Here is a 26,876-nt window from a genome sequence, read left to right on the forward strand (position 1 = left end):
ACCCTCTTCCTGTCTGTTTGGAGGCGGGAGACGAGGAAAACAGACAATGCATCCACATGTTTTGAGGCTGGAAGAATTATCCGCTTCATTTTCATTTATTTGTGTGATAAATGTATTTATTGTTGCGCCAGGTCTAGTGCCTATGAGACTAGTTTATTACCGAGTGACAAATTATAGTCACATTTTAACCTCATGAGATCTTGTGATATGAGATCTTGTGACACTCGTACTGAGAGGTGGCAACACAAATATCAGCGCTCTCGGTATGCAGTGGCGTTCAAAGCCACAATACAACCACAATAATAAACAATTTGTTCAATTTATCCCACCCCGACAGAGGAAAATATCAAAAAGGATCCTGTGGTTTTGTCTGCCACCACATCTGCCACGGCAGAGATTCTTCAGTTATTAATATTTCAATATGAGCATAAACCGCCTTCAACAGCAGAAAATACAATACTTTCTCAAAGGTTTGAATAAAGGAATTGGAATCGTTCGCAACCACGCTTTAGAGCAGGGGTCTCAAACTTGCGGCCCGCGGGCCAAATGCGGCCCGCGAGACGCTAGTTTGATACCAAAGTTTAATGTTGAAATGACAGCTTAAAGCTGTGTGCACACCGGACACAATTAACATGATTTTGCCCCGCCCATACTGTTACCCTACCATGTTTTTGCTTTGGATTAGCAATGAAGCTAAAGGCTTATTACGGCTGGGTACAAATAAATGCAGGAAATGATTTGGAATAAAACGGAAAATACACGCATCTCATCAAACATGTTGTTAAAGTTACGACGCTGCTCCCAGATGGAACTGAGTACGATGCTAATTGGGTAAAATTATTAAGTTTCATTTTAATACTGTACATTTGAATCTGAAAAAAATAATTTCTCTACCAACTGTATGTGGTTTCTTACGTTTTTCTTATTTGCTGTTTTATTATTATTTTACTTATTTATTACTGATTGATTTATTGTCTTTATTCTTAATTTGTTTATTTTTTTAAATCTTATTTTGTGTATAGAAAAATAAAAATTAAGATATTTGAGAACAGTGGAATGTTTTATCAGATATTTTGGTGTGGAAAACCGGAACCAAAGTACTTAAAAAAGTGTAGGTTATAGCAAAAGCATTGACAATAGTTTTTTTATTGATTATTTTTCCAGTCTTTAATAAATGCGTTTTGGGGTTTTTTTGAAAACCTGATGCGGCCCGGCTTCACCCAGAACCTAGCTCCGGTGGGCCCCCAGGTAAATTGAGTTTGAGACCCCTGCTTTAGAGAGTGTATAGTACATCAGGAGACAAGAGGTGTGACCTTTACAGCTACACCCTTCCACCATCAACAACCCCCTCCTCCAGGTCCAGATGTTTGATAACCATCCTTCAGTGTTTCACCTGGCAAACATCTCCTCACCACATGAGTTCTGGCAGAGATCCTGTTGGCCTTCTGAGGCCTGTATGCGAGCCCCGCCCCCCCACCGCCCTCCCCTCATCCTCATGATTTACAACAGCTTCACACACATGCTGGATTTCTCCTCCACTGAAACTCAAAACCAGAGCTTCCTCTTATAATCTACATGATTTCAATTAGCAACGTTTTGCAGACTCGGGTAATACAAGTGAAATTTACATCCCAGATGCCGAAAAATGACGAAAGTGAGGTCAAGTGAAGGAAGTAAAAAGGCTTGTTTCACTTTTAAATTTGGCTCAAAGTATATGTCCCCCGGGAGGAATTTAACATACAGCCCTATGAATCATGCAACATGGAAGACATGCGCAGATTTAATAATTCACACAGAACATGGAATAGCATGGAATATGAATAAGGATGCTACAGTTTAATTTAAAATTTAATTTAAAAGTTTTGTTGTGTTCCAACTTAACCTTGCCATCTGAATTTGTGCATCCTCACGCGACATGGGGAGTCACAGGGGGTCACAGGGGGTCATGTGTGACATGACCATTCACCAGGGGGAGTCACTGAGAGGTCTGTCTGCTCTTCAGATGACATCCATTTCCTCTTATATGTCTTCTCAAGCAACACAATTAAAAACAGGTTAGATGTCCTCCAAAGATTAGCCATTTTGCTTTTGGTTTTGGGCGGTGGTTTTTCAGTATCGTAGGTCACTGCAAACACCATGCTACAGTGAACGCATCATTCAGAACAAATAACAAAAGGAAGAAAACAAGGATCTATTACTGGTATTACAAATGTTATTCAAAAACAACCAGACTGAGGACTAAAAAAATTTCATATTTGGGTTTGATATGACCAAGATCAAAAAGCAGGAAACTTGGTAGCAAAAAAATACTTAGAAAAATAGGTTGTGATCTATAAAGGTCCCAACTTGACCTAATTCGACTCCAGATCTAGCTGGAACATTGGATCCATATTCTACAATGATAAATAAGCCTCTTGTCATCGACTTTATGCTTTTATCTACATTGAACGCATCAATCAGAACAAATAACAAAGGAGGAGAACAAGGATCTACTACTGGTATTACAAATCTTATTCAAAAACGACCAGAATGAGGACTAAAAAAATGTCATATTTGGGTTTGATATGACCAAGGTCAAAAAGCAGGAAACTTGGTAGCAAAAAAATACTTAGAAAAATAGGTTGTGATCTATAAAGGTCCCAACTTGACCTAATTTGACTCCAGATCTAGCTGGAACATTGGATCCATATTCTACAATGATAAATGAGCCTCTTATGCGACTGAGTTCTCCTCTTGTCATCAACTTTATGCTTTTGCTGTAATGCTGTCATTTCAAACTATAATGATATCACAGCAAGGTCAAATGAAAATTATAGTTTAAAATGACACCATAAAAGCATAAAGCCGATGACAAGAGGGGAGCACAGAGTCGAGTACAGCTGGTCTCACACTCCAGCCAAGCCTTTTCACTTCACTTTTGTTTTTGTTGGAATAACTGTTGGAAGAGGAGAAGCACATATTTCCTCGTTAATGTGTTTTCCCTTTTGGTAAGTGCAACATTTATATTCGTAGTTTTGCGAATATAAGATCTGTTGCATCAAGTTTTACCTGTCCCCGGGATTGCATGTCGACTTCAGAGCCATTAGGATTTAGTCACAGCTAAACATTGACTGGAGGTGTTCCTGACAAGAGTCAGACTTGACAAAGACGTTTTCCATTAGTGGCCAATTAGTACGAGCCAGATGCAATGTGTTTCTGAGGCCAGTGATTACGCCGCCATCCACCTGTCATAACTCATTATTGAGAGACAAAGTCCTGTCCTCTTATTAGTCTACCCCTGGGGACAACCATTTAAACAAAATGATGAAGGTTATTTAGGACCCTTTTGACTTTAAACCAAAACAGCATGCCTCACTAATGTCACACATAAAGCTCATTTACCTGCTCAAAAAAAAACAAACTCAGTTTCTGTGACTTTTAATGACTTTAATGGCGTCAGCAGACTTGACTGGAACAGAGTTTGTAAAATGGGTAGGGCAATAGAAAAACAAGTCATTCTTGGCTCATACAAAAAATCTATTGTGTGAATCAACTGGATTTGCCTTGACAACTTGACAAACAATGTGCTATTAGCCCAGGACAAATTACTGAATGATATTCCCAAAAGCAGTAATAAGTAAACAAACATTCATTCATTCATTTTCTACCGCTTTTCCTCATGAGGGTCGCGGGGGTGCTGAAGCCTATCCCAGCTGTCTTCGGGCGAGAGGCGGGGTACACCCTGGACTGGTCGCCAGCCAACCACAGGGCACATATAGACAAACAACCATTCACACTCACATTCATACCTATGGACAATTTGGCATGTTTTTGGAATGTGGGAGGAAACCGGAGTACCCGCAGAAAACCCACGCATGCACGAGGAGAACATGCAAACTCCACACAGAGATGGCCGAGGGTGGAATTGAACCCTGGTCTCCTAGCTGTGAGGTCTGCGCGCTAACCACTAGACCGCCGTGCCACCAAGTAAACAAACAGTATAGTTCAATTTAGAATGCTGTTGTGGTTTCATCCTCGAATGTTGCCTAGGTTACCATAACAACCGAGTCATACTGAACACACTCTCCATTGCACCACCAACTTCAATTGCTCAATACTTATAAGGTAAAGACAAGGTAAAGACAAGGTAAAAGACAAGGTAAAAGACAAGGTAAAAGACAAGGCAAAAGACAAGGCAAAAGACAAGGTAAAAGACAAGGCAAAAGACAAGGCAAAAGACAAGGCAAAAGACAAGGTAAAAGACAAGGCAAAAGACAAGGCAAAAGACAAGGTAAAAGACAAGGTAAAAGACAAGGTAAAAGACAAGGTAAAAGATAAGGTAAAAGACAAGGTAAAAGACAAGGTAAAAGACAAGGTAAAAGATAAGGTAAAGACAGAACCATTGATGTCCATCGCTTAAGCATCATTATCTATAGAAGTAGAGATAGACTGGAGTCAAACTACTTCCTTCAACAGAATCTACAGAATGTTACTGTCAAGGTCGACAGCACCTTCAAGCAAACAAATATGAATATAGAATATGCCGCATACAGAATTATTATTACCACGCATTCAATTATTTGATTAACAATGACCAAACCATATGACAAACTTATGATACTTTAAGTTATACTTTTCAAACTTGCACTCTTCATGGATGAACTTGATGTTCATTGGGCTAAAGGGTTGGTACTCATGAGTTTCCAATCACGGGTCAATCACGGGTTGTTCACAATCACAGTTAATGTAATCACATTACAAAACAATGTCCGAAACACGAAAAGCAACAGTAAATATATGATCCATAATTTCTAACTTATATTGCTGGGTTAGATATTCCGTCGTTTTCATCTTCTTTGCCCCACATACTGCATTTACCATTTAGGTTGTAAATATTTCCGATTATGGGTTCTTATTCACAGTGTTTACATGCAGTTGCATTATGGGTCATATGCAATCTCTTTAACCGAACTGAACAAATCCCGATTACATACTGTTTAACTACGGATTGTTCATCACAGTCTTAGCAAACTGCTACACATCCAGATAGTTCCGATGAGTCCTTCGGTATTTCATGGATGAAACTCATTCATTCTGCTGTGCAAGGTCAACGACTCCCGGGAGGCAGCACGTCAAATTCAGGCAACTTTCAGATACAGTACAGTGGGCTGCCGTCATTGAGATGAAATTCCATTACTTATTCAGCGAGTGCCAACTTCTTTCCCTATTGTGGGAAAAGAGGAAGTCATAGACCAGCCTCCAAGGAAACCTCACACCACAACAGGCTGCCTGCTAACTGCCTGCCACAGGGATGCATCAAACAGAAGCCACCCAGTGACTAAAACTAATTAAACACTTTCAAAGGAAACAATCACAGCATATCCACCCTATTGGAATATTTGGCTGGAACCATTTGTCAGTAGTTAGGGGGGGATAGGCAATAACAGGGACTGAAATAAATAATGGCCGTCTGTCAGTTTAGATATGCAGGGTGAAGCAAGCTGCTAAAGCATTTGTTATCAATACTTGGGTTTGGACCGGTGTCTCTCTGATGACTTAATTGGCAACATTGATCCGTCCTATTCTCTGGTATACCAGGTACGGAGTGGTGTGTTAGGAAGCAGATGCTATCTGCTGGCTGGAGTTGGAATGACATGCTACATTCACAGACAGTCCTATTATAATGTGTTTATGAGAACTGAAACAACGGAAAACTACATACATCCATTTTCTATGCTCCTTTATAGGGTCACGGGTATGCTGGAGCTTATCCCAGCTGTCTTCGGAGACATAGGGTACACCCTGGACTGGTGGCCAGCCAATCACAGGGCACATATAGACAAACAACCATTCACACTCACATTCATACCTATGGACAATTTGGCATGTTTTTGGAATGTGGGAGGAAACCGGAGTACCCGGAAAAAACCCACGCATGCACGAGGAGAACATGCAAACTCCACACAGAGATGGCCGAGGGTGGTATTGAACCCGGGTCTCCTAGCTGTGAGGTCTGCGCGCTAACCACTAGACCGCCGTGCCACCAAGTAAACAAACAGTATAGTTCAATTTAGAATGCTGTTGTGGTTTCATCCTCGAATGTTGCCTAGGTTACCATAACAACCGAGTCATACTGAACACACTCTCCATTGCACCACCAACTTCAATTGCTTAATACTTATGGGAGGAAACCGGAGTACCCGGACAAAAAACCCATGCATGCACAGGGAGAACATGCAAACACCACACAGAGATACCAGAGGGTGGAATCGAACTCGGGTCTCCGAGCTGCGCGCTAACCACTCGTCCATTGTGCAGCCCGTTATTATTATTGACTAGCATTATTAGTTTTTGCCAAGGATGACAGAATATAAGTTGCTAGTATAAGCTAGTCTCCTAGCTGTGAGGTATGCGCGCTAACCACTCGACCGCCGTGCAACCCACCCTGGTATCAATGAAATCAATATTCGGATCGATACATCCATCTTTATCATTTAGGACTAGAGTCTGCAAGAAAAGCGAACAGAGATCCATCTACATGTTCTCCTGTCTGGTCCGGTTCTATTGGTCCCGGACTGCACTTCGACAACCAAAGGAACAGAACTGAACAGACTTTAACCGGAACAAAAACGTACGTATACGTGATACAGTTTCACTCCTCGTATGTACTTGTTTACCAAGACAGCTACTAAGCAATCTACCAAGGTCCATAAGGTAAAGAGGCGACACAACAAAAGACGATGGGACTGGAGAGCGCACAGTAGCTTGATCATTGCGCTCCGGGAGGGGGGGACACCAGTGAAAGCACGTCAACTCAGGGAAAGCTGCAGCTTTACATTTTATATTAAATCTACATCCAAAAAACAATCTTAATTACCAGCAATACAATGTATTTTTTCAGGACAAACACTTCGGGTTCACAAAACAGCCCGTTAAGTTTATGTTTATATAAATATAAAAGTCAAAACGTATAAAAAAAAAAAGAGCATAAAACGTCTCCTTCCAAAACTACCAAATTCCTTGAACGCCTCACCTCAGCAGTCCTAACAGTTCCAAATCACCAAAAAAACGGGGTGAGAAAGTGTTTACCTTTTTAAACTGTACGGCTGAGTGAAGCCAGAGTCTTCCACGTCTTCCTCATCGCACCACAGAGTTTGCCACGAAACAGCCGCTGCGTGGTGTCGGTACCCCGCCACTATATCTATCCCCTCCGTGAAGAAAGCCTTTTGTCAGCCCGCTGAGAATTCACATTCACTGCAGTCACTCAGGAACTCGGAGCGTGTCAAAAGTCCAAAATGGAGCACCAGCAAATCCAGAAGAGACCGAAGAATCCGAAGAGTTTTAAGTGTTTCCACTCCCAGGAAATATAAGTTAAATATCCTCCGTGTAGTTCAACAACATTAGTGCTTTGATGACTATATCCACGCGGACTCGCAGTGCAGTGCGTGGAAGTCAGTGACTCCCTGCTTAACAGCCCTTTAATTTTTAACCAAACTCAAGCTAGAGAAAAAAAAGCAAAGTCATTTCCGGTATGGGCCTTCAAAATAAGAGCACGAATGGACCCCTTATTGTAACAGGTTAACACCAATGCATACCGTTTGTTTGTTTGTTTATATCATTGTATGTAAATTGATCTGAAATTACTTTCTCCGATATAAATGTTAAAGTATATGGGCTCAACCAATACTATTTACTAATATGTTTTTAATATATATATATATATATATATATATATATCAAGAAAATAGTCAAAATTGTAGTAAGTAATTTGTTCTGACAAGTATGGTGGTATTTACAGTAGTTCAGTTCATGTGACAAAACACCTTCTGGCAAAAAAAATATATATATACATATATATATATACACACATTAAAAATATATATATATTATGTGACAAAACACCTTCTGGCAAAAATAAAAAATAATATATATATATATGTAAATACCACCATACTTGTCAGAACAAATTACTTCAATTTTGACTATTTTCTTGATAAGTCAATGAACAAATAGTGTCTCACTTCCTGTTATATTCTTTTTCTGGTTACATTGTCACAACCCCACACACATATATGAGCACTCCCTACTTTCCCTCCTGGCTAATATCCCAGTGTGATGTCAGCACGTCCATGTCCCAACACTTGTATAATTAGCAGCGTAAGCAGTTGTGCTCTGACATGATTTGCATGTGAATCAAACTATTTCCCCAAATCAGATGCCCTAAAGCAAGAGGAAAAAGAGGTTGTGAGTAGTAAGAGGAGCCACAGGGTGCTGACCTGCATGGGGGGAATGAGGAGGTGAGTTCCTGTTAACAAAACATAGCTGTTTAACATAAGAAACAGACATTAGCTGAAGAAAGGACAAAAGGTTTACCAGACCAATGAAAATACACTGAATGAAAAACAAATGCAAAGCCAATATGTGGAATACAAGACGTTCTGAGACTTAAAAGGGGTAGACAGACGGAAATTTGAGCTGATAACTTGGAACAGTTGTCAATAAGATGGTAAGGAAAGGCAACACATTTTCTGTTAATTAAAGTTTTAGATATGTATTTCAAAGACCAAATTTCTTTAAAACGTCACCTGCAAAGCTGCAAGTGCTGCCGGGTGGTTTGATTCTCTCTACCTTCCAAATCCTCTCTTCCGTTGTGTTCCTGTTTCTGTCCTCGATTGGATCGCTCTCTCACATGTGGTGAAGCAACCCTCGCTATGCTCTTCTACTCATCTCATAATTGTGCACCCACTGGAAAACTAGAACATGAATTACAGCTCAGGCTATACTCCAAGCCTCTCCGCAGGACCTTCCAAGGAGCTCAAAGTGCCGGTGTCCTGTGCTTGAAGTCACCGCAGATTTGGTTGGCTGGTTTGGGGTCAGTTATATTGTCAATGAGTATTGATATTTTGCCAAGGCAACTATTCTGCCGCAATGAAAAAAAAAACATAATAAAGGAATGGGGTCTCAAATACGCGGCCCGCGGGCCAAATGTGGCCCGCAGGACACTAGTTTGAGGCCCCCGCCTTGATATGAAAGTTTAATGTTAGTTTGATATGGATGCTGTATGGTATCATGTACCCAGAAAAAATTATTACGTTTGATTAATGTTCATGTTAAAGGTTAAATAACTGTTAATAGTTATCCTCCCTATCCGTGTGGAAGTGGTAAGTTTTTGGCTTTTTAAGTTTAAAGGCAATAACTTGGAGGCTACCGTTTAGGTCGCTAGCTCTCTAGTTTGCGAGTTAGCATGTGTCTCAAGACCCTGCAGTTGCGCAATATGTTGTAAATAAAAAGAGTATACATGTGACTATAGTCGTGTTTTAATGTTAAGACCCATATTTGGAAAAAGGCCGTAAAAAGGTCTTCAAAACTCTGAGAAAATATTCCTTTCATGAATAATGAATCCTACTCCACGGAAATTCACTTATCACGCTCAGGTCAGGATAAGTGTAAATGAGACTATAGGGGTGTTATTTCCTGTCCAGAGTGCTCTAATAATGTTAAAACCCATATTTGAAAAAGGTCGTAAAAAGGTCTTCTGAGCACTGAGAAAATATTCTTTTCACGAATAATGAATCCTACTCCACAGAAATTCACTTATCACACTCAGGTCAGGATAAGTGTAAATGAGACTATAGGGGTGTTATTTCCTGTCCAGAGTGCTCTAATAATGTTAAAACCCATATTTAAAAGGTCGTAAAAAGGTCTTCTAAGCTCTGAGAAAATATTCCTTTCATGAATAATGAATACTACTCCATAGAAATTAATTTATCACACTCAGGTCTGGATCAAATTAACCGTGATAAACAAGGGATTAGCGCATTGAAGGAAGATGCCTTACACAGTATTGGCAGATATGATCTGATGGCATAGAAATAAGATCTGATATGTCATTTATATGCCAATTTCGGCCCATAACGGTTGGACATCCCTACATATTACTAACAGCATGCCGGTGACCAAACATCCGCACAATACTAAAATAAAAGAGTGGTAAAGTACTTTTCCTAACATTGAATAAGTAAACAAGTCAGTAGAAAGGGTTCAGCAGTTTTCCGAACCAAACACTGGCGGTACACACGAGCGTAACATTCAGTGAAAGTTGTCTTTATTGGGGCGTTGGATGGTGCGGTTTTAAAATAAACATCTTAACCTCTTCTACTGCCATGACATATTAGCACTCGGGTCCAACTTCTTTACACAGAAAAGAGATTTATTGAAGCAGAGCACCATGGACTTACTATAAGCTCTATTGGAACCATGTTCACAGCAGATAAGTGGCCATTATTCAAACCATGTTGAACATTAACTGGATTAACTCTGCATGGTTAGACGGGTGAAATTTGTATTTGTAAAAAAAAAAATAGGATAAAGGGAAGGGAATGAGGAGCAACCGGCGTTGTTGAAAATCAAATTAGCTTTGAAGTTATAAAACTCACCCAGACAAGTTTTGTCGAGACTCATTGAGTCAAACTGGGGTTAAATTCAAGAAAGAAGAAGAGAAAAAAAGTACGTAATGTGGACGATTCGTTTCCAGCAAGAGGAGCTTGAGCAAGGAGGTGACCTTGCATTGTGTTTACGCTTGGGGACTGGATCCATTTCCAGCGCTCGGCCTCACTCACATTAAGGAGAAAAACAGCCCCCCTATCCTCCACCTTGGTCCATCCATCAGAACATCAGCCTCCGATGCAGACAACCCCCTCCAGGGCAGCAAAGCTCAATTTCAAGCTTGCTGTGCCCAAATCGTTTTGCCTTTTTTTTTTGTCAGTTCTAGTGTACACTAATTCAAAGCACAACTAGGTCAAACGACGGTAATGGTTGCTACAGGATGTGGAAATGATTAGAGAAAGAGAATATCCGTGAAAGAGAAGTTGTTGCGAATAAAACGTGAGCGGAAAAAAAGCAATCCCACATATTCACAATTCCCTCCAGACGTATCAATTGTTTTGGAATTTTGACCATTTCTTCCCAATCCTTATGTGAATCTATTTCTTTCTCTTTTCTGTGCATTATAATGGCAGAAAAAGAGCGTCACGGCGGTCGAGTGGTTAGCTCGCAGACAAAGGTTCAATTCCACCCTCGGCCATATCTGTGTGGAGTTTGCATGTTCTACCCCGTGCATGCGTGGGTTTTCTTTGGGTACTCCGGTTTCCTCCCACATTCCAAAAACATGCTAGGTTAATTAGCGAATCCAAATTGTCCATAGGTATGAATGTGAGTGTGAATGGTTGTTTGTCTATATGTGCCCTGTGATTGGCTGGCCACCAGTCCAGTGTGTACCCCGCCTCTCGCCCGAAGACAGCTGGGATAGGTTCCAGCACCCTCCGCGACCCTCATGAGGAAAAGCGGTAGAAAATGAATGAATGAATGAATAATGGCAGAAAACTATATAACTAACTATAACTATCAAATGAGCTAGCTAACAATGCACGTCATTGGGACACACCTATTTCGCTTATGCTACTTTCGTCAATAACAGCAGCGACAACACTTATGATGCCTGCTCTTTTTGGGATGGCTGTGTCTTCCAGCACAGAACTGCTGACAAACAAGCATCTTGTTGAGAACTTGCTAAATATAGTTTTACATATAGCTGTTAAAATAACAATATCACTGTCGCTTTGTTGATATACAAGTCTATTATGTAAATGGAACATTGTTGGTGTTTTTTTTAATTAAATCATAATTGCAATTAACTAAATTAATTATTTAGTTCCCGTGAATTAAAAATGCAATATGGAATAGTGAAGTGAAAGTCTCAGTTCAAGGAAGCTGAAGCATTTTCATCTCGAGCAGCGTGCTAGTTTATGCATGCCCTTTCCATTAATGGTTCAAGGTCAACCTTTTAGTTAAATAAACTCCATCGCTGAAACAAGCTACATTTAAATATTTATCTTAAGATGACTTGTGTGGTAGAGCAGTATCAGTCCAGGAAATAAAGTTAGTCTTGAGGCCATTGGATCCCACCGGAACCTTTAATGGACATGATCCGGGTATGGAGACTTGTGTGAAACTACGCTATCAGTTTAGATTGCGGTTTTTACAGTCTACATAATTCAAGTGAATGGAATAGAAAAAATCTATCTGCGCATTACTGACTCCTCATGAGACCATTCAGTGTTTATATGTGTGGCAGTGAGTAATTAATGACAGCTAAATGACTCGGATGGATTTGATTTGTTACATCTACACTACAATGGGAATGCTAAGATTCTTTAAAAATATGTAATTTGCAGCTGAGTTAAAGATAATTAACATGTGATAATTGACTGGTGCACCCCACGAGTGCTAATTTGCTCCAGCGCACCACTGTGCGCAGCCGATTTGGTAATTTGGAAGACGCGGCGGCGCACCACGGGAGGCGTCCACATTTTCAGCTTGGCACAGTGACAGTTTTGTGACAAAACAGTGCGCTAAAGATACCCTGAAGGATCGCCAGCTTCGACCTGGTCTGTTTTCGGTGCAGGCGAAGCGCACCCTGCGCAGTGGTAAATTGGATCCAATACCAAACATCCAATCACTGTTACTATGCAAACTATGCAACACGAAGCGCAGACTTTTTGGACACAGAGAAAATGACCCATTAGGCAACTAAAACAAAAATTACAAAGTGCACTGGCCACGCCCTGTTGGCACGGCGCACCTGCACTGCGCTGCGCTGCAGTAACCTTAAATATTTACTTAGCCCATTCATTTATCATGTAAATGTATTTGTATGCATTTCAATTTGTTTTATTGCATGTAAAACTATAGAATGTGAAAAATCTATTCGGTTAGCGACCGCTTTGATTAGAGTCTGACCTTCTGGAACAAATTATTGACGGTAACCAAGGCTCCACTGTATGAGATAAATATCATTGCTCTGTAGAATATTATTCTTGAAGGATTATTTGATGATTTAATGCGTGAAAAGCTGTCAGGCAGTTTCCCAACATGAATTTTCCTCCATGTGTGATTACAGTTTAAACTGAGAGGCATGAAGCCACATGATGTTGATCGTTATCACTGAAGACAACAATGCTTTCTTGTCCCCCCCCCCCCTTGGTGATGATGGGCACTGTACAGCAGCTTCCATAAGCTTAAAAGCACATATTTCTTCACATGTACGTTCTTCACGTTCGCTTACTGATGAAACCACAAGTTCTGAGAGAAACGTGTTTTAAACATGATGTCATCTGGAAATATTGGCTGAGCACATTCTCAAACCAGTGGGAAACCATTTGCTCTCATATCATCAGATGTATTACTTAGGCAATGAGGACATATTATTATAGTGTATATATGTTGGAAGTACAGGATCAGGCAAAATGATCTGACTCATTTGTAGGTTAAATAAAAGGTAAATAAAGTAAAGAAACTTTTTTTTTATTTTTGAAATAATTGTTTTTCGTTTCTTTTTCAGTTGCTGCCATGAATTGGACTGGTGAGCATCGTACTTTCATTGTGGAAACGTTTATCAAAAATAATCTGTAACTGCGACCCAACGAGCGTTCCGTTTGCACTGCAATCTCGGTAGACCCGTACCGTAGATCCCGTACCAGCTGGAAACACCATCTTGTTATGGGTTACCAAATTCAGAGCTACTGGATCTGCATTGAAACAAAAATTACATAATGAAACAGAATGCATTATATGTACTTTTGGAAAATAATAACTTTTACTTTATTTGCCTTTTATTTAACCTACAAACGTGTCAGATCATTTTGCCTGACTCTGTATAATGACTTGGTTGCTTTATTACATTCATCCAGAACTATATTAGTCAACAATTGATCCTGTTTTTACAAACATTGGTCTGGTATTCTATTACAACTACACGCAAATTGTGTAACTGCAACTGATACTGGAAATGTTTATCAAAACAAACAAATCTGTAACTGCGATACAACGAGCGTTCCGTTTGCACTTCAATCTCTGTAGACATGATCCCGTACCAGTTCCAAACACCATCTTGTTATGGGTTACCAACTTCAGAGCTACTGGATCTGCATTGAAACAAAAATTACATAATGAAACAGAATGGCATCATGTGTACTTTTGGAAAATAATAACACTTTTGTGTTTCTTTACTTTATTTGCCTTTTATTTAACCTAAAGATGTGTCAGATCATTTTGCCTGACCCTGTATAATGACTGGGTTGCTTTATTAGATTAATCCAGAACTATATTAGTAAACAATTTATCCTGTTTTTACGAAGATTGGTCTGGTATTCTAAGTACACGCAAATTGTGTAACTGCAACTGATACTTTGTAGAAACAGTAAAAGATGTCATAACCATTTGTGTCTACAGGATGTTGTAGGTTAGCCTTTTCTGGACGCTCTTGTTTGGACTGTAAATTAAGTCAATGATTAAATGAACTACCAAGTTAAACAAATATCCTAATCTAGTCCTACTGCCTGTCATCTTGACTGCTAGTCATCTCACCACAACTCAGTGCGGACCTCCTTGTCTCATCCCGATTATCCAGCAAAACAAGATCTCCCAGCCATCTCCCAGTCTGAGTGTGTTTATAGAAGCAGGACACCGGAGAAAGGAAGTCAATGAGTTGTGCTAAATGAAAGACATTATCTCGGAACACACATCTGAAAAAATATGGAATACACCTAAAATCTGCTTTCAGACAAAGAGTGCCAGTTAAGATAATAGAGTATTAAAACCCCATACATTCAAAAGGGGGGCCGCCTGTGGATACTCATCATGTGTCTGCAGCTGATGGCCTTAACCTCTCAGTAGTGATTAGTCAATAAAGCCCCAGGTTCACCATCTTCACCGGGCCATAGCATTAGTCTGTCAGGCCAAGCAAATGATAAATTATCTTCCAATCCATATCCTCCGCGGGTCCCTGAATACCCCATGAGGCGATGGCTGTGCGAGCTTGATTGGCATGTGCATGGCAAGTGGGAGATCTTGTCTCCAATCGCCCTTGTGTTTGGATAAACAACATTCCCAGATGACAGAGGTTTGATTAAATAACACCAACGCTGATTGGATAGAATTACTTCAGGATGAATCAGTGTTGCAGTCATGTGTAGTGAATATGACCCAAGCTAGATGCTACAATAATGTACCCTGGAGGGTTATTAATCCCTTTTGAAGCCAAATGCCTGTGAGGTCCTATAATTTGGAAACAATACAAAGGAAAAATACATCTCTAAACTGTCATTATGCAACATATTTGTTCCGAATGTACTCATTCATTATGTACCGCTTATCCTCACAAGGGTCGTGGGGGTGCTGGAGCCTATCCCAGCTGTCTTCGTGCGAGAGGCGGGGTACACCCTGGACTGGTGGCCAGCCAATCACAGGGCACATATAGACCATAACAACCATTCACACTCAAATTCATACCTATGGACAATTTGGAGTCGCTACTTAACCTAGCATGTTTTTGGAATGTGTGAGGAAACCGGAGTACCCGGAGAAAACCCACGCATGCACAGGGTAGAACATGCAAATTTCACACAGAGATGGCCGAGGGTGGAATTGAACACGGGTCGAGCTGTGAGGTCTACACGCAAACCACTCGTGCACTGTGCAGCCAATCCGAGCTAAAAGGTGCTTGTCACTGCCATTCTTCCATAGAGGAAAAGCCATTTTTTTATTTGATTTTACATCAGCAGCACTGCATTCAAGATATGTTATGCTCTGATGAGTGAATGCATGAATTTGACTGCCAACATGAAGGATTATATACCACCCAAGCTCACCAGGAGGTGATCACTTTTGCAACAAAGTACTAACTCAGAACTAACAGAACTGAATTATTTTCTTGTCATTCTCTTAATGAGCAACCTGTAAAAAAATACTCTGACATTGTTCTGAATACACCAAAATAAAGCATTTCAGTCTATCACCTTTTTAAATTTTGTCATAGCTTTTCCCATCATGCACAATCCCTCTGTTGCTTTTAACTTCCGAACTGCCGCTTTTCCAAGTTCCCTTTTAAAGGCATGGCCCATTAAGAGGCACTGAAAGAGAGCAGGAGCTGGAGAAAGTAAATCAACTCGACCCACTGCTGTTTACAGACCCGACTGGCTGCTTGGGCCGCTGTTTATTTGAACTGTGCACCTCCGTGTGCAGTGTGTGTGAAAGGAAAGTGTGTGCAAAACACAGAAAGAGAGAGCATGTGTATTGCAAAGGTGAGGGTGTAGAGAAAAAAAAAAGAGAGAGAGAGACCGAGAGAGAGAGAGAGAGAGAGAGAGAGAGAGGGAGGGTCCACACAAAACCCAGTGTCTTGCCCTGCAGTTTCTTTCACACATTTCACAGCGTATTCATTTGCCCCATGGGTTCCCGGCACTCCTCTGGTTCTTCATGTCACAGATGGGCCTCTGTGTAGACCAGTCTGGCCTGTACCACTCAAAAACAGACTTTTCACACCCGGCGTGGCACAGCAGACACAATAATGTCCTTCTGCTGACCTTCACCTGACATCACAGCCTCATTCATATATAAAACACACACACAATGAAGCTGGACTCGAACCCCAGTGCATACAGTACAATGTATTTATGTATTTAAGGCTTGAGTTTGGATTGATGAGGATCACCAGTTTAGGTCAGTTTAGGTCAGGGGTCTCAAACTCAATTTACCTGGGGGCCACTGGAGCTAAGATCTGGGCAAGGCTGGGTTTTGAAATCAGGTTTTCAAAAAAAACCAAACAAAAAACGCATTTATTAAAAACAGAAAAATATACAAACATTTTCAGTGCTTTGGTTCCAATTTTCTACAATAAAAGCTCTGATAAAATGTGCCACTGTTTTATTTTTTTGCACAAAATAAGATGAAAAATAAATAAACAAATCAAGAACAAAGAAAATCAATCAGTAATAAATAAATATAATAATAATAATAAAACGGCAAATAATAAAAACTTAAGAAACCACATATAGTTGGGACTGCAGGGTCTTGAGACACATGCTAACTCGCAAACTAGAGAGCTAGCGACCTAAACGGTAGCCTTCAAGTTATCTCCTTTAAACTTAAATAGCCAAAAACTTACCACTTCCACACGGAGAGGGAGGATAACTATTAACAGTTATTTAACCTTTAACATGAACATTAATCAAACGTAATAATTTTTTCTGGGTACATGATACCATACAGCATCCATATCAAACTTGCGCGGGCCGCACTAACATTAAACTTTCATATCAAGGCGGGGGCCTCAAACTAGTGTCCTGTGGGCAACATTCGGCCCGCGGGCCACGCGTTTGAGACCCCTGGTTTAAGTTTAGGTCACACACATATACTGTAAATATATATATACAGTATATAGCAGAACAACGTTACTGTAAGATCAGTGTGGGATCAGCTAAAACATTTATGGGTGGGGTAAAGAAGAAGAAGAAGAAGACCGGCGCATCAATGAAGCCACTGTTTAAAGACGTACACTGTGGGAGTGGAAGAGCACGGAAGGATATGAAAGGCTGCCAAGTATTTAGACATGAGAATAAGGACACATGCTGAGGAGGAAAAACACACATATGTCGAGACCATGAGAACCACAATGTAGGCCTACTGTAAAAAAAACAACAAAAAACAATGCAACTGTTCACAGATCAACTGCTGAATGTCAACTGAGGAGTGCCTCTTTTATGAAATAATGATAAATACAGTGATTTAATTCATTACACCCATTTATATATCCAAGCATCCTTCCAAAAAGTAGTCAGTATTTTTTATACATAGAAAAAACTCATAGGATGTGCTACTGTCTCAACTAAATAGCAGTACAAGTAGACCAGGGGTCTCAAACTCTATTTACTTGGGGGCCACTGAAGCTCGGGTCTGGGTGAGACTGGGTCGCATCAGGTTTTCCCCAAAAAAAAAAAAAAAACGCATTTATTAAAAACAAAAAATTTTAAAAAACTTCGCTTTGGTTCCAATTTTCTACAAGAAAAGCTCTGATAAAACATTCCACTGTTCTCAAATATCTTACTTTTTATTTTTCTACACAAAATAAGATGAAAAATAAATAAACAAATCAAGAATAAAGAAAATCAATCAATCAGTAATAAATAAATAAATAAAATAATAATAATAAAACAACAAATAATAAAAAATTAAGAAACCACATATAGTTGGTGGGTAGACAAATTATTTTTTTTAAATTAACAAAGCATTATTAGAGCCCTGTAGACATGACAAAACACGACTATAGTCACATTTATACTCTTTTTATTTACAACATATTGCGCAACTGCAGGGTCTTGAGACACATGCTAACTCGCAAACTAGAGAGCTAGCGACCTAAACGGTAGCCTTCAAGTTATTTCCTTTAAACTTAAACTGCCAAAAACTGACCACTTCCACACGGATAGGGAGGATAACTATTAACAGTTATTTAACCTTTAATATGAACATTAATCAAACGTAATCATTTTTTCTGGGTACATGATACCATACAGCAGCCATATCAAACTTGCGCGGGGGCCTCAAACTAGTGTCCTGCGGGCCACATTTGGCCCGCGGGGCCGCGTGTTTAAGACCCCTGAAGTAGACTAATGTTGAGAATAACTCTTGTATGCAAAAAGACTGCAGATGAATACTGAAAAATGACACAGTATTGCAACATCCTGGACTTTCTAGCTGTATTGAATCGGGTAGTAGCTGCACTCCAATACACATTTTTGTTAACTAGATAAAAACCCTTAGAGACGGTGCAGACAAACAATGATGCATAAGCATGCTCTGCGTGAGTGTGTGCAAAAAACGAGCACACAAGCTCAGACAGACACGACCACGCAAACAAGTATGGTAGTGTCTTTCTAAGCCACTGTTCTTGGAAAGCCATCAACTATGAGTAACGCAAAACAGAGCGACACACTAATCTGTGAATAGACACTACTGATACCCGCCATGTCTAATCTCATCACAGCACTGTAGCCTGAGTATGTGTGGTGCTTGTTCTGGCTCCTCTCTGGTGTCTGGGACAGCAACATCAGTGACCAAAGTAAACTCTCGACAGGATGGGGCTATGTGTGTGTGTGTGTGTGTGTGTGTATCCGCATGACAAGACTGTGCCAGACACAAGACTGATGGTGGAGTCACATTAAGTGTGCGATTTCCCCCCCCCCATGCAGCACACCAGAGAGCGAGAGGGGGGGTTAGAGAAAGAAAGAGCCTAAAAAACAGATCATAAAAGTAACATCAATGGGTAATAGCAGGCCAGAGAAGGAAACATAAAAAAGGGGTGTGAAAATAAGGATGGCTTTTGGGACAAAGCTTGCCAAGGATAAATAAGAAAAGTAAACATACGTGTCATCAAATGTTAACACAAACTTATTTTATTCTAACCTTTCAATAAATACATACTCAATGATCAACAGTAAGAGTGGTATAAATACTTTAAATACGTGTATAGATATTATGTTGGGTTGTGGTCACGTGATGGCGACAGGATGATGATGTCATCGTTTTTAAAACATAGCGTATTTGCCAATGAGGAAGAAAAGTAAACATATGTGTCATCAAATGTTAACACAAACTTATTTTATTCTAACCTTTCAATAAATACATGCTCAATGATCAACAGTAAGGGTGAAAACCGGAGAAAACCCATGCATGCACGGGGAGAACATGCAAACTCCACACAGAGATGGCCGAGGGTGGAATTGAACCCTGGTCTCCTAGCTGTGAGGTCCGTGCGCTAACCAGTAGACCGCCGTGCCGCCCCACATACAACCTAAAAGTGATAATTATTCTTCCCATTCAGCCTACAAGTGTGATGTTTTTTAACCTTCCCAACCAGGAATAAACACAAAAATACTGCAAATATTGAGGATGTTGCTGAATACTTATTCAAGAAATTGCTGACACTAAGCATATTCTTATTTGGGTCAACTGATCGAATAACAGATGAAGTATGTTGCGTATTTAAAATGCAGAGCTTTGCTAACTCGGCATTCTAGGCACTGCATAAATTGAGTACGACCAATGTTTTTTGGAAAATATGTAGTCTAGACCTCTTTACACAGCGACCCCGCCCCAAAAAAAATCGATCCGTATTGATCATGACTTACTTTGTATTTAGCATCTGTGTTGAACCCGGCCTGTCAATCTGAACCTCCAAAGCCCAAAGATGTGACTTGGAGTGTGATCCACCATCAAGAAGCTTAATTGATTACAAATAGAAATCAACTGATCCCTTTAGAGTGGACTTTCATTTCACGATTAATTTGATTAACACATCTGATGAATCAGCAGGCAGGGTTTGAATTAAAACCTGAGCTTTGTCACTACGTCATTTTCAGATTAAAAATCAAACAAGTTAACAAATGAACAAAGCATTATTAGAGCCCTGTAGACATGACAAAACACGACTATAGTCACATTTATACTCTTTTTATTTACAACATATTGCGCAACTGCAGGGTCTTGAGACACATGCTAACTCGCAAACTAGAGAGCTAGCGACCTAAACGGTAGCCTTCAAGTTATTACCTTTAAACCAAAAGCCAAAAACTTACCACTTCCACACGGATAGGGAGGTTAACTATTAACAGTTATTTAACCTTTAACATAAACATTAATCAAACGTAATAATTTTTTCTGGGTACATGATACCATACAGCATCCATATCAAACTTGTGCGGGCCGCACTAACATTAAACTTTCATATCAAGGCGGGGGCCTCAAACTAGTGTCCTGCGGGTTACATGTGGCCGCGGGCCGCGTGTTTGAGACCCCTGATTTAAATTGAATTAATTTTTATTTAAAGGCATATTGATAAACTCCCATCAGAATTGCCCATCATTCACAATCCTTATGTGAGACACTCCACCAGTAAAGTAGCCCTTTGGTTTAACAATGTTAATAACAATAATAATAACAATGTCGCTGTAGCTTGGTTAATGTGCAGGAGGTGACGCATTGTTGGTGCTTTTTTAGAGGTTTTATAGTTGTATGTATAGTTGTACCCATTGTATGTATTCTTTGCTGTCCATTTTTAGCTGTTTTTATATCTTTAGAACACACAGAAACGAGAACGACGGCAATGTTCTTAGGGATTTTTTTTGGTGGGTTGAAAAAAAATGCTGTATATACTTGCATCCAGACGAGGCCGGATAACCGAGTGAAAATAAAGTAATAAACAAGGCACACAAGGAACCACAGAAGAAGAAAGAATGCACATGCATAAGTCCGTCATCTTCTGCAAAGATCGTATGAAATTACATGTGTGTCATTTTGGGAGTATAAGACAAGAAAATACTAGAAGAATATCGTCTGCGGTGAGTCATGACATTCGAAAAATTCAGATATTATGTTGGGTTGTGGTCACGTGATGGCAACAGAATGATGATGTCATTGTTTTTAAAACAGCGGATTTGACAATTTTTCCACTTTGGAAGTCATTTTAAAAAAAAAACAATACTGTTTTAGGTGAGCCAGAACCCGATAAAATACTTTTCTATTTTGACTTGAAAGTCTCACAAAGAGGGATTATGGATGATGGGCAAAAATTCCCCCAAAAAAGTGCAGTTTTCCTTTAAACTGTCACGGCAGGCTCTGATCATGGCACACCTTATTGACAGGTGTAACTGACGGCTTTGTGATGAAGTCCAGTCCATGTTGTTATTCCACAAAAATGCAATATTTCTGATGCAGATAAAAATAAATAATGAATGCTGACTATGTATAAAACAAATCAAATTTTCCCAAATCACAGGCATTGTCGTATATTAACAGTAACATAAATACATAAATACACAACACAAATATGTTGTCGAAACTTTTCCTAAGGAATTATATATATATAATGTATTCCATTTTTTGATGATACAGCACAGATTTCAGGGTGTTGACAGCACTGAATCCTTCGCATATGGGAGAGGTTTAGCAGCCATGTGCAATGTATTACAGATTTTTGTAGAAGAAGCCAAGCTCAAGCCTGTAATCTGTTGATGGGAAGTTTATTCCCACTATCCATGTTCTAGTCCCTTGTTGCATCAGTGTCATAAGGTCACGGAAAAACAGGAAAAAAAAGTGCAATATTTTATTAAAAAAAACAAAAAACAAAACATGAAGGCAAATGAGGTCAGTGCAGCTTGTCTATCGCTCTGGTCCAGATCTTCAGCGGCAATTGCTTTTTTTTTTTTTTTTTTTTTAGAGCAGAGGGGTGAAATTTGTCACTTCCCTGGTCGGCAGGGTGAGTAAACTATAGAGATCCTGTGTCGACTGCATACTGAACGTCAACTTGAGAAATCTTAGTTAACTTGGCAGTCATTGACATTTGAATAATTTAATGCTGAAAGAAGCAAAAATAAACAAACCAAAAAAAAAAGATTACGACAATCCGCACATAGTCCGTGTAAATTAACCCTGATTGAAGACCCAATTCTGAGTTGTTCGACTCACTTCTACATTGACAGGCACAATTGACAGTTCATTGCATATTTATCTGTGGTTGATGTTCTTATGTTGTTTTTAACATATATATTTATATATATATATATTTATTTTTGTATTTCTTGATATGATCAGCAACCCCTAACCTACCTACGCTATTGACATCGACAGGACTTTGGTGGAACAGCAAGAACCCAAACATCCAGTGAGACAACACCTGACTACCAAGTCCTGGCACTGCAGGCGGGGTTTGTTTTGTCATTTGTGAGCTTTTAATCAGATGATAAAAATCCCTCTAAATACAACAATGTCAATACTATATAATAGTATGAATATATTGGGAAGCTTGTATACAGAGTACACTTTGAATGTTAAAACGTGTTCACTTTCTCTTGGCTGTTCTGAATAATAAATATGAGGCACACGATGAGCCAAGCACTAGGATTCGGGGATTTGTTTTTGTTGAAAATATCAATAATTAATCCCCTTTGGAGAAGATTTACATATTATATCTTTAAAACAGCATGCAATCACATTAATAACGAATATCCCGGTTTCCATGACTGACCCCATGGCTGTTATAAATCCTAACGTCAGCACACAAACCAATAGAAAGTAAAACACGGATTCAATAAACCCCCGTTAACATGACACTTAAAGATGGCCGCCCAAATCTTGTCTGAGCCTCAGCCCAAACCTCAGCTAAAACCTCAGCCAGCGCCCTGCTCGTGACTCCTTACTGTTTCAAACGGCTTTCTGGGCACAGCGCTAACCACCCGGGCGGTGGCCAAGCGGCCACTTGTTAGGTCTGTGGGATAAGACAGCCACATGTCCGACTGCACCCACATACTGCTCCACCTTGGTTGGATCGTTGTGCCAAACCTTAGCGGTTTGGGGACATGACGAGCTATGGGATGATGCGTCTTTGAGCGGAGTATTTACTCCAAATATACATGAATGAGATAGTTTGATTAGAGGTGTTGGTGTTGGTCACAAACAACACAAGTTTAAATAATAGTTTCAATTCCCGAGTACTGCTAAAACCCCCGTGGGGCCACAACGACTGTGGGGTGTCACATTATTGCAAAACTCCTTCACTTTGTACTCGGGATCGACCGATATGTTTTTTTTTGGGGCCGATGCCGATACCGATTTTTTTCCATCAGCCTTAGCCGATGGCCGATTTTGCTTGGGCCGATATTTGTAGCCGATACTGCTTTTGATTCCTCAATTTACATGAAAAAATGACCATGATAACAAATATTATCACATACTACAGTATTAATTGGCCCTGTACCCTAGAAACCGCTCATGAATGATACAGGAAAAGGCCGAAATGATACTGTGTCAAAGCCCAGGGCAGTGATACTGATAAAATAGACCCATGTGGTTTTTTGGGGCCGATGCCGATACCGATTTTTTTCCATCACCCTTAGCCGATGGACGATTTTGCTTGGGCCGATATTTGTAGCCGATACTGCTTTTGATCCCTCAATTTACATGAAAAAAATGACCATGATAACAAATATTATCACATACTACAGTATTAATTGGCCCTGTACCCTAGAAACCGCCCATGAATGATACAGGAAAAGGACGAAATGATACTGTGTCAAAACCCAGGGCAGTGATACTTATAGGTTATCACATGGTTTGTCTGGTATCAGGCAAGGTATCATGCCCCCAAGTGTCAGTATCAGCCCGAGACCAAAGGAGACCAAATGCAAATATCGGCCCGATTTATCGGCCGGCCGATGTATCGGTCGATCCTTACTTTGTACGCACCCGGGCACGGTTCCCCTCCATCTTGTGCCCTACATAGCATACATACGAGTATGAGAGCATTGCCAACTACACCGGCCTCACCATGTAACAAAACTTATTTATGCTTCCCATATGGTATCGATCAGCATGCTCGGAACCCTGGCTGACGGTACCTCGTACTACCTGTTTTTTTCCAATCAAAAAGCAAGTACAGCTGTGTCGAGTCAAGTAGGTTCATTCATTCATTCATTCATTTTCTACTGCTTATCCTCACAAGGGTCGCGGGGGTGCTGGAACCTATCCCAGCTGTTTTAGGGCGAGAGGCGGGGTACACCCTGGACTGGTGGCCAGCCAATCACAGGGCACATATAGACAAACAACCATTCACACTCACATTCATACCTATGGACAATTTGGAGTCGCCAATTAACCTAGCATGTTTTTGGAATGTGGGAGGAAACCGGAGTACCCGTAGAAAACCCATGCATGCACGGGGAGAACATGCAAACTCCACACAGAGATGCCAGAGGGTGGAATTGAACCCTGGTCTCCTAGCTGTGAGGTCTGCGCGCTAACCACTAGACCGCCGTGCCGCCCTTAACTGTACATCATGCGGCAGAAAAATACATCGGCGAACCCACGCGTGTATCGGCCGATACCGATACAAGGAAAAAACACAAATATCGCCCCCATATATCGGCCGGCCGATGTATCGGTCGATCCTTACTTTGTACGCACCTGGGCACGGTTCCCTTCCATCTTGTGCCCTACAGAGCATACATAGTACGAGTACGAGTGCATTGCCAACAGTTATTTATGCCTCCCATATGGTATCGATCAGCACGCTCGGAACCCTTGCTGACTGTACCTCGTACTACCTGTTTTTTTTTCCAATCAAAAATCAAGTACAGCTGTGTCGAGTCAAGTAGGTTCATTGCAGTGGAAAAGACGGAAACAGCGTTAAGCCAGTAGAGTGCATCTTTGTGAAGATGATGCTGATTGAAGAGGTGCAAGAACTATATAAAGAGGAAGGAACAGATTCACATCCCTGCAGCGTATACACAATCGTGATCAAATACAAATGTGTATCATAGCAGGAGGGGGGGATTATAATCGCTCACAAGTGGAAAAAAGACAAAAAAACAGCCCACATGAGAGACAAGACCATCGCCCTACCAGGGAGTTCTGGTTTGGGGTTCTTCACAACATGACTTTCTTTCTACCTTTGCTCCAATTTCCACTGAACTAATGAGCTAAAGGGGCACATAAACTATACAGGCGAGTACATTTTGAGGGGGGTGGCGGGGTATCCTGCCAGGGCTCTGAGTTGCATTACACTCGATTAATTAATTGCCTGAATCTGTTTCCTATCATGACGTCTGAATGCTTGTGGGTGGGGGGCTTGAGCCACATGCAGCTAGCTATGCACAGGGGTGCGGTTTACTGCAATTACATCACATGGAGCATGGAGGGAATCATTTTAATACCCTCCAAGAAAATCTCCCATGATGCTCTTGAGCAGGGGTCTCAAACTCAATTTACTTGGGGGCCACTGGAGCTCGGGTCTGGGTGAGACTGGGCCGCAAAAAAACAAAAAAACACATTTATTAAAAGCAAAAAAAAAAAAAAACAACTTCGCTTTGGTTCCAATTTTCTACAATAAAAGCTCTGATAAAACATTCCACTGTTCTCAAATATCTTACTTTTTATTTTTCTACACAAAATAAGATGAAAAATAAATAAACAAATCAAGAATAAAGAAAATCAATCAATCAGTAATAAATAAATAAATATAATAATAATAATAAAACGGCAAATAATAAAAACCTAAGAAACCACATATAGTTGGTGGGTAGACAAATTATTTTTTTTCAGATTAAAATGAACAAAGCATTATTAGAGCCCTGTAGACATGACAAAACACGACTATAGTCACATTTATACTCTTTTTATTTACAACATATTGCGCAACTGCAGGGTCTTGAGACACATGCTAACTCGCAAACTAGAGCGCTAGCAACCTAAACGGTAGCCTTCAAGTTATTTCCTTTAAATTTAAATAGCCAAAAACTTACCACTTCCACACGAATAGGGAGGATAACTATTAACAGTTATTTAACCTTTAACATGAACATTAATCAAACGTAATAATTTTTTCTGGGTACATGATACCATACAGCATCCATATCAAACTTGCGCGGACCGCACTAACATTAAACTTTCATATCAAGGTGGGGGCCTCAGACTAGTGTCCTGCGGGCCACATTTGGCCTGCGGGCCGCGTGTTTGAGACCGTTGCTCTTGAGCCTGTACAGACAACCACTTGCATTTTTAACATGCAGGCGACATCCAGGAAGTATGTTGTGTGAATGGGATGTCTTGCGTCAGTGTCCGTGCAGATAGAGGATTGTGTTAACAAAAAGCAACAAGTTGGAGGTCATTGTCCAACTTCAAAGGCACTGTTTTATGATGTAGCGGTAGACAGGAACGTAAAACGACGTTTTGGTGGAGGATTGCTGTTAGTGTTTCATCATTTTTTTTTTTTTTTGCATTACCAACAGGCACCAGCTTGGAGGGAGAAACGGGAGGGGGGTTGGGCAGAGAAGCAAAAACAAAACTGTCTCTTTAGCTAACATTGATCCAGAGCAAACACTGGAGCCCTTTCTGACTTGTAGAAGGGGTGTAGGGGGGTTGGGGGTGAACTCCAGTGGCCACTTTTACACCTCCATGTCACCAGCATTGGTGTTACTATATGTTAGAGCAGGGGTCTCAAATTCAATTTACCT

General features: G+C 40.3%; 1 protein-coding gene across 4 annotated transcripts in view; it reads right to left on the reverse strand.

Moving 5' to 3' along the window:
- The window catches only part of prickle2b (prickle homolog 2b), a 91,545-nt gene that overhangs the window by 21,062 nt on the left and 43,607 nt on the right, over positions 1-26,876 (reverse strand). The window contains exon 1 of one of the 4 annotated variants that reach the window (XM_058074546.2): positions 7,069-7,402. The exons of the other annotated variants lie outside the window; for them this stretch is intronic. The gene's annotated coding sequence lies outside the window, so the exon portion shown is untranslated. Of the gene's footprint in view, positions 1-7,068; positions 7,403-26,876 lie in introns of those variants that run through there. 4 annotated transcript variants of the gene reach the window in all.

This window comes from Doryrhamphus excisus, linkage group LG11, assembly GCF_037039965.1.
Source record: "Doryrhamphus excisus strain RoL-2023G ecotype Guam linkage group LG11, RoL_Dexc_Guam_v1.1, whole genome shotgun sequence".
Lineage (NCBI taxonomy): Eukaryota > Metazoa > Chordata > Actinopteri > Syngnathiformes > Syngnathidae > Doryrhamphus > Doryrhamphus excisus.